This window comes from Pristis pectinata, chromosome 13 (genome assembly GCF_009764475.1).
Source record: "Pristis pectinata isolate sPriPec2 chromosome 13, sPriPec2.1.pri, whole genome shotgun sequence".
NCBI classification, from domain to species: domain Eukaryota; kingdom Metazoa; phylum Chordata; class Chondrichthyes; order Rhinopristiformes; family Pristidae; genus Pristis; species Pristis pectinata.
Window position 1 is genome coordinate 53,873,674 of NC_067417.1, and position 6,597 is coordinate 53,880,270.

Sequence of the window (6,597 nt, forward strand, 5' to 3'; positions counted from 1 at the left end):
GCCTTGGTGTTCTCGGTGAGGGGTTATGCACATCATTGAGACCAGGCACAGACTGGGTGACGGCTTCATCAAGCACCTTCGCTCCGTCCGCCGCAACAGCCAGGGCCTCCCCATGGCCACCCACTTCAATTCAACATTCTACATTCCACTCACATAATCAGATGTCTATCCATTGCCTCTGCTGCTGCCACGTTGAGGCCACGCGCTGGATGGAGGAACGAATCCTTATACTCCGCCTTGAGGGTCCCCAACCTGACGGACTCAACGTCGATTCCCAAAACTTCCGGTAACTCCACTCCTCCTTTTTCTCCACCATAATCGGGACAGGGTCCCGCTTGTCCTCACATACCACCCCAGGAGTTTCTGCATCTTAAACATTTTTCTCCGTAAGTTCTGCCACCTCCCACGGGATCCCACCACTGCATACCTCTTCCCCTTTCCTCCTCTTCCTGCTTCCCGCAGGGATCGCTCTTTCGTCCTCTCACTGGCCACTCAACCCTCCCGGCAGATGACCCTCCCGGCACTTAACCCTGCATCCGCACTAAAGGTGACACCAGCCCCTGCATCTTCTTCCTCACCGCCATTCAGTGCCATAGACTGTCCTTCCAGGTGAGGCGCCGCTTCACCTGTGAATCCAACCTTGTCATTCATTGCATATGGTGTCCCGGTGCGGCCTCCTGTGCATCGGTGAGAACCGACGGAGAGTGGGTGACCGCCTCATCGAACACCTTCGTACCGTTCGCCACGAAAGCAAGGATGTCCAGTTGGCCACCCATTTCCATTCCACATCCCACTCCCATACCGCCATGTCTATCCATGACCTCTTCTGTTGTCAGCTGAGGCCAGACATAGGTTGGAGAAACAACACATATTTCGAATTGGGTGTCTCCAACCTGATGGCCTTAACATCGATTTCTCTAAATTCCGATAACCTCTCCCTTCCCTTCTCCCTTTCATCCTTTGTCTTCCATCATTCCTGTGCCCGCTTCCTCTTCTCTTTTTCCACTCTCTTCGCCCTCATGATCTGCCCATCCCTTCCTCTGCCCTCCTGACCTGCCTGAACTTGCCCCACCTACTTCCCTTCATTCCTTGGTCCACTGTGCTCTGCTATCGGATCTCTTATTATTCAGCCCTTTGCCTCTTGTACCTATTGGCTCTCAGCTTCTTATTTTCCGGCCACCTCCACTCCCACCCTGTTATCTTTCTCCTCTCACCTGGACTCACCTATTACTTGCCTGCATGTACTCCTTCTCTTCTTTTCCAGTCCTGATGAAAGGGCTCGACCCGAAGGGTCGACTTTTATTTCTCCATGGATGTAGCCTGACCTTCTGAGTTCCTCCAGCATCTGCAGATCCATTGTGTGTCCAGTTGAACTACTTCTTCTGGAGAAAAGGTGTGCCCCAATCTGTAAGGGCTGGAGAGTCCTGACAGGAAGGTAGAAAACTACCAGCGGTAGTTGGACGGCTAGTCCCTGTTGTCTAATTTGTCAGCGCTGCGGGAAAGGTTCGAACAGACATGGAGAATACCCACTGAACTTGACCATTTCGGCAGTCGCAGCACTGGCTGCGTTTAACCGTCCACCGTTACACTCTGTCGAGTTATGTTGTTGCCACTGATATGCGGATTGAAAATATTTTGTTTTCAGCAAGAAGAGCAGCGACGCAGGGTGAATCCGCATTTCGATACACCGGAAGGTGCGCCGTTTGGACCTGTGTTTATGCAACCTTAGTTCGGAAAGTGAGTGTGCAGAGATGTCCTTGGCATATGTGTCGACAGTGAACGAGTTTCCACGACACAGATGAAAATGGCGGTCGCCGCGCCGTGGAATACGGACCTCCATTCCAAGTGAACCAGGACGTGGGTGTTGATTCAACTTCTGTGTGCAGTATGATCAGCAGAGAAAGTTACTGCCTCCTCGGTGTTTCCTCCATCCCTGTCGACCTTATACAGTCCAGTCAAGTGCATTCGTTGTTCCCCTCGATCCCTCCATGTGAGTGATTGTAAAAGATTCATTCTCGTTCATTACTGGAATTTCTTTATGTCTGCAGAATGGAGTAACGACAAGTGGTGTCACGAGGAACGTCACCCTGCACGAACTGTTTAGACCATTCCTCAGTCGGACAGAGGAGCATCGAATATTGCATGGATTCGAAAATGTTCGCCAGACGGTTAATTTACTTGACGCTCATGAAGCTGTTAGGTTATTGCTCATCTGAGTGATGCAGCGGCAACGTCACACACTGGGTGAATGCGCCTCTCCATCAGTTCGCCTGCACAGTTTTGAAGCGATAACTATTGACAATCGTTCATACTTAATGTAAGCTACGTGAAATGAGGCAAAGGAGTTTTCTTTGAGAAACAGCCGACTGAACTTGCGGAACTTGGTTCACATGCGAGACTGCTGCAAACGTGGGCCAATGTTCAACTTAATGAACATTGAAAATATTCACAAACAATGAACGCTGCAAATGAAAGCTGGGCTGGAATTGTCACTTCCACCCGAATATGACTGGATTGCGTTCATTCTTCAGTTATCAATTCTTCCTTGTGGAATTCACCAACAAGCCTCTGGGTGTCGACAGATGACTTATAATCACATTCGTGGACAAGGTGTTCGCGGATGGGGAGAAGTTCAGAACTACGACACAAAATCTGGGGCGGCATAAACTGAGGTCAGAGTTAAAATTCCAGCTCTCGAAATCCCAAAGTGACGACACAGTAAAGTGACCAATGTGAGCGAGGGAGTTGAATTTGGGTTTGGGCCTCAATTTTCATCAGTGTCAGTTAAATAGTCTGCAAATTTGAGCCACTTGTGTCCTGGCCAAAAAGAAAGCGGGAGGTGTGAGGAAATTTTGCTGCACTTCTCCATTTCGTGATCTAAAACATTAGTGCCAACAACGTCCATTAACAAGCAGAGCCATCATTTTCTACAGGCTCACCGGGCAGACAAATCCTCTGCATCTCTCAAGACGATTCGAGTCTTTCTACTTATAAGTCAATTACCTTGCGTCAGTGATAAGAAGTACGAAGGAAATCGGTGCTGATATAAAACAGGGCTCGTCCGGGATTTGAACCCGGGACCTCTCGCACATCAGCTCACATATGTCCCTAAGCGAGAATCATACCCCTAGACCAACGAGCCGCTATGATTTATGTTGACTATCCGTGGGTCAGGAAACATGAATGCATTTAACGGAACAGGTTAGTTTGCACTTTTGGAGGATATGAGCGCGGATAAAGCGTTCCAGCAATGCATAGCCATCGCAACGGTGGGGCAAGCGGAAACGATACACTAATGTGATGAATTGTCCCAATTTCACAGGCGGGGGAGAAAAGCAGAAAAATTTGAAGACATTCAGAGATGTTCTTTCTGCAGATTCAGTTGGCATTTATTTGGACAGTGCAGCAGGGCAAATATTTGGCACGGACCTGACTGAAGGAGCCCCCACACACTGCCTGCGGGAGTCAGTTGTTAATCATTAATAAGGCAGTGATGGAGTTCTTAAATTTTCCGTTCAACCTGATGTGAGTCACCTCTCGGCGACCAGTAACCTGCCACCTGTCCACCACCCCCAGTCGTTGTTGGATGTCTCCGAATTACTGCTGTGGACTTTACACGTTGTCCGGGAGGCAGCTGCGGAGCTTCTCGTTGATTGTTGTCGGGTGTTCACTCAAGCCTGGTGACATCTGGAAATTTAGTCTACGATGCTGAATCTGTGGAGAATAATTTGCGCAGGATGAGAGATGAGGAAGTTTCGTTCTCCCATCACCTTTTGAAACCCGAATTGCCTACTTATAGATAAGCTGTCAAGTAGCGTCCATGACGTTGCAATGTCTCTCGTTTGTATTATGTGAGAGCAGAGATGAAAGAAATCTTACATGCTTAGCTCTAAAAAGACTGCAATTCATGTTGATCCACATGGGAATGCAACTTAACATTGATTGGGCAGGGGTGGTCTGGGAGAATGGACCTCTGATGCCTTCTTACCGAGGAAGTGAATTCACACCATACATTGTGTGAGGACAAGTTCCTCCTGTCATCAGCCCTCACCAGGCTTGCTGAGTGTTTGTGGTGGATTCCTCCATCAGAGGAAATCTGCGTTCTTTATTTGTTCCGGCAAATCTTTCACATTTATGAAAACATCACAATTAGATCACAATTTATCCGGTCAATTTCACTCACTTGTCCAAGTATCTTCCGTGTTCCATCGGTACTGGTTCCTCTTTCCACTTCCATTCAACGGTCCTCACTTGCACGACAGTGGGAAAAGTATCGTGGGTGTGGCAGAAAACATGTTTGAACTCGTCGCTACACGGGATGAACATATTACCCACCAGTGACAAAGTGGCACCCGAACCCACCCGTGCAAACAAACACGGATTAGCTTCGCATCTACGAAACCATTAGCCAACTGTTCGCCCATGCACGCCAAACCTCTCACAGCCTGCTTCAACGGTTCTCGCGTTTTCCCTCACGTTATGGTTATTTTCCCGGTCAGTTTCTTTGTAATACTTTGCAAAATTCTAAGATACTCCAGACTTCCAGATTAATTTCTTGTCAGGATTTTTTTTTAGCGTTGATTTTCGGCATTATTCTTTTCCTATCTGTGACTATATTTCTGGGTTTTGAACATTCCACACGTTTCCTGTTGCACCTTTCTGCACTGAGGGAACGCCTTTCGGCATTCAGACATTGTATCCAAAAGTAATAGCTATTCTCCATCCACCCGTGGATCACGCACTGTATTTCGGCAATATATCTCAAACTACCTTCCAACTCTACGTTGAGAGTTTCCTCTTCGTTGTCTTGAAAGTCCTGCAGTGATCCTGAACTTATCTGATGTTCGGACTGACTCTTACGTTCAACCACAATTTTATCACTCTTCATGAGAGTTAATTATAACTTCTTCATGCACGATATTATCTCCGAATAACACATTTCCCAATCAGCTCCTCGCTTTCCGATCGAGAAATCCACCTCGTTCACAATGCAGGAAATCGTCCTCCACAATGTTGGTACTGACTTGATTTGCCTACATCGGATGCAACATGAAGGTGTGAAACAACAAGTTACAGAACGTCGGTGAGATTCACAATGGACATTGGTTACAGTCTGTACTGATCAGTGTAACGACCGGTTGTCCAAGATAACAAGTGCAAATTCGGACCCACGTCGCCGCAAAGAATGGAGCCAAAATCCAACGCCTTTGACTGCTCGGACACAATGCCACCTACCCATCCTTCCTAAGATAACACCTCAAAGTTAATACATTCCATTCGCGGTCCTTCACTGAGACCGCATGGAAGTCCCCAACGAGGCGGAATTTACACCGTAATGTCAAGTAATTCCTCAGTCTGTCGACGTTTACGTTTCTAAGAATTCCGTATTTTCGCCACGTGATGAATGAACTGGAGTCCAACTGTGTCGTAAAATTAACAGATTGTTTAGAAATGCAATGGACGGAGGTATAGATCGACAGATGGTTAGAGAAATGGAGAGAGAGAGGGAGAAGAGCATAGTGATGTAGTGATGCAGAGTGTCAGAGAGACAGAGGAATGCAAAGTAAGTGAAGAAATAGGGAGGGAATGTCTTTGTGGCAGAGGTGAACCAAGATAGAGCACTTGAGAGATTTCAACAGACCAGGCCATTCAGCATTTTCTGATTACGCTGCCTTTCACAAAGATCTTGTTGATTTTCTTGTTCAAAACGAATGCCCTGAATTTTCACCTGGCCATTTATTCCTTCAAGTTACAGATATGGAGGGAATATCATAATATTAATATCATAGACAGACTGTGCAATTTCCAGCAAATGAACTGGAAGGGATTCACTCTGCACTGACTGAATATATTTCATCTCCTTTCGGTTCTGAATGGTAACCGTGTGAAAAATGAAAAAAAAAACATAATTGAGGGAGCGAGAGACAACCAGACAAGGAGTCAAAGACTTGAAAGCTGAAAACGCGGCAGTTGCAGGCACAGAGAAGACAATTTGTTTGCACACCAGATGTGCCGAAGCGGAAGATCTGCGAGTTCCCAGGTGGGGAGTTGAGCAGGAACAGATCTTTCCAACCAACTCCGGTGACATATTTTAACTTCACCACGTGACCTCGTGGCGCAACGGCAGCGCGCCTGACTCCAGGTCAGAAGGTTGCGTGTTCGAATCACGTCGGAGCCATGAGCACCTTCTTGTTGTATAATTACGTCTGTGGCGAGGATATTTCCCAATTCAGAACAATTGCCCTTTGATGTGAACATCTCAATAGCACAGCCTCGATTGGGAACTGTCAGGAACATGTTTCTTTTTTGTCATCAGGACTTCCACTGCGTACGGTTGCATTCCTTAAGAAGTACAGGTCCTTGGATAAGAAGGGAGTGGAGGGATGCGACACTAACTTGGCACAGAGTAGCAAAGTAGATCAGTAGCACAGTCGGTATGGACAATTGGGCCGAAAGGCCGTGTCTGTGCTTTACATCTCCGTGAATCTGATTCTGATCTTGTGTTCTATCCCCCGCTGCACTTCATTCTGATTATTTCTCACCTCCTCGTCCCCTGCACCATTCGTTTTGAACATAAGTTTCGCTGCAAAATGCAGC

The 6,597-nt window shown here is 47.1% G+C and overlaps 1 non-coding gene across 1 annotated transcript; it reads right to left on the reverse strand.

The window, feature by feature from the left end:
• Positions 1-3,053: 3,053 nt before the first annotated feature.
• Positions 3,054-3,142, reverse strand: trnap-agg (transfer RNA proline (anticodon AGG)). Its single transcript is given in 2 exon segments — positions 3,054-3,089; positions 3,107-3,142. It is a non-coding gene; the product is annotated as a tRNA-Pro (tRNA).
• Positions 3,143-6,597: the final 3,455 nt, after the last annotated feature.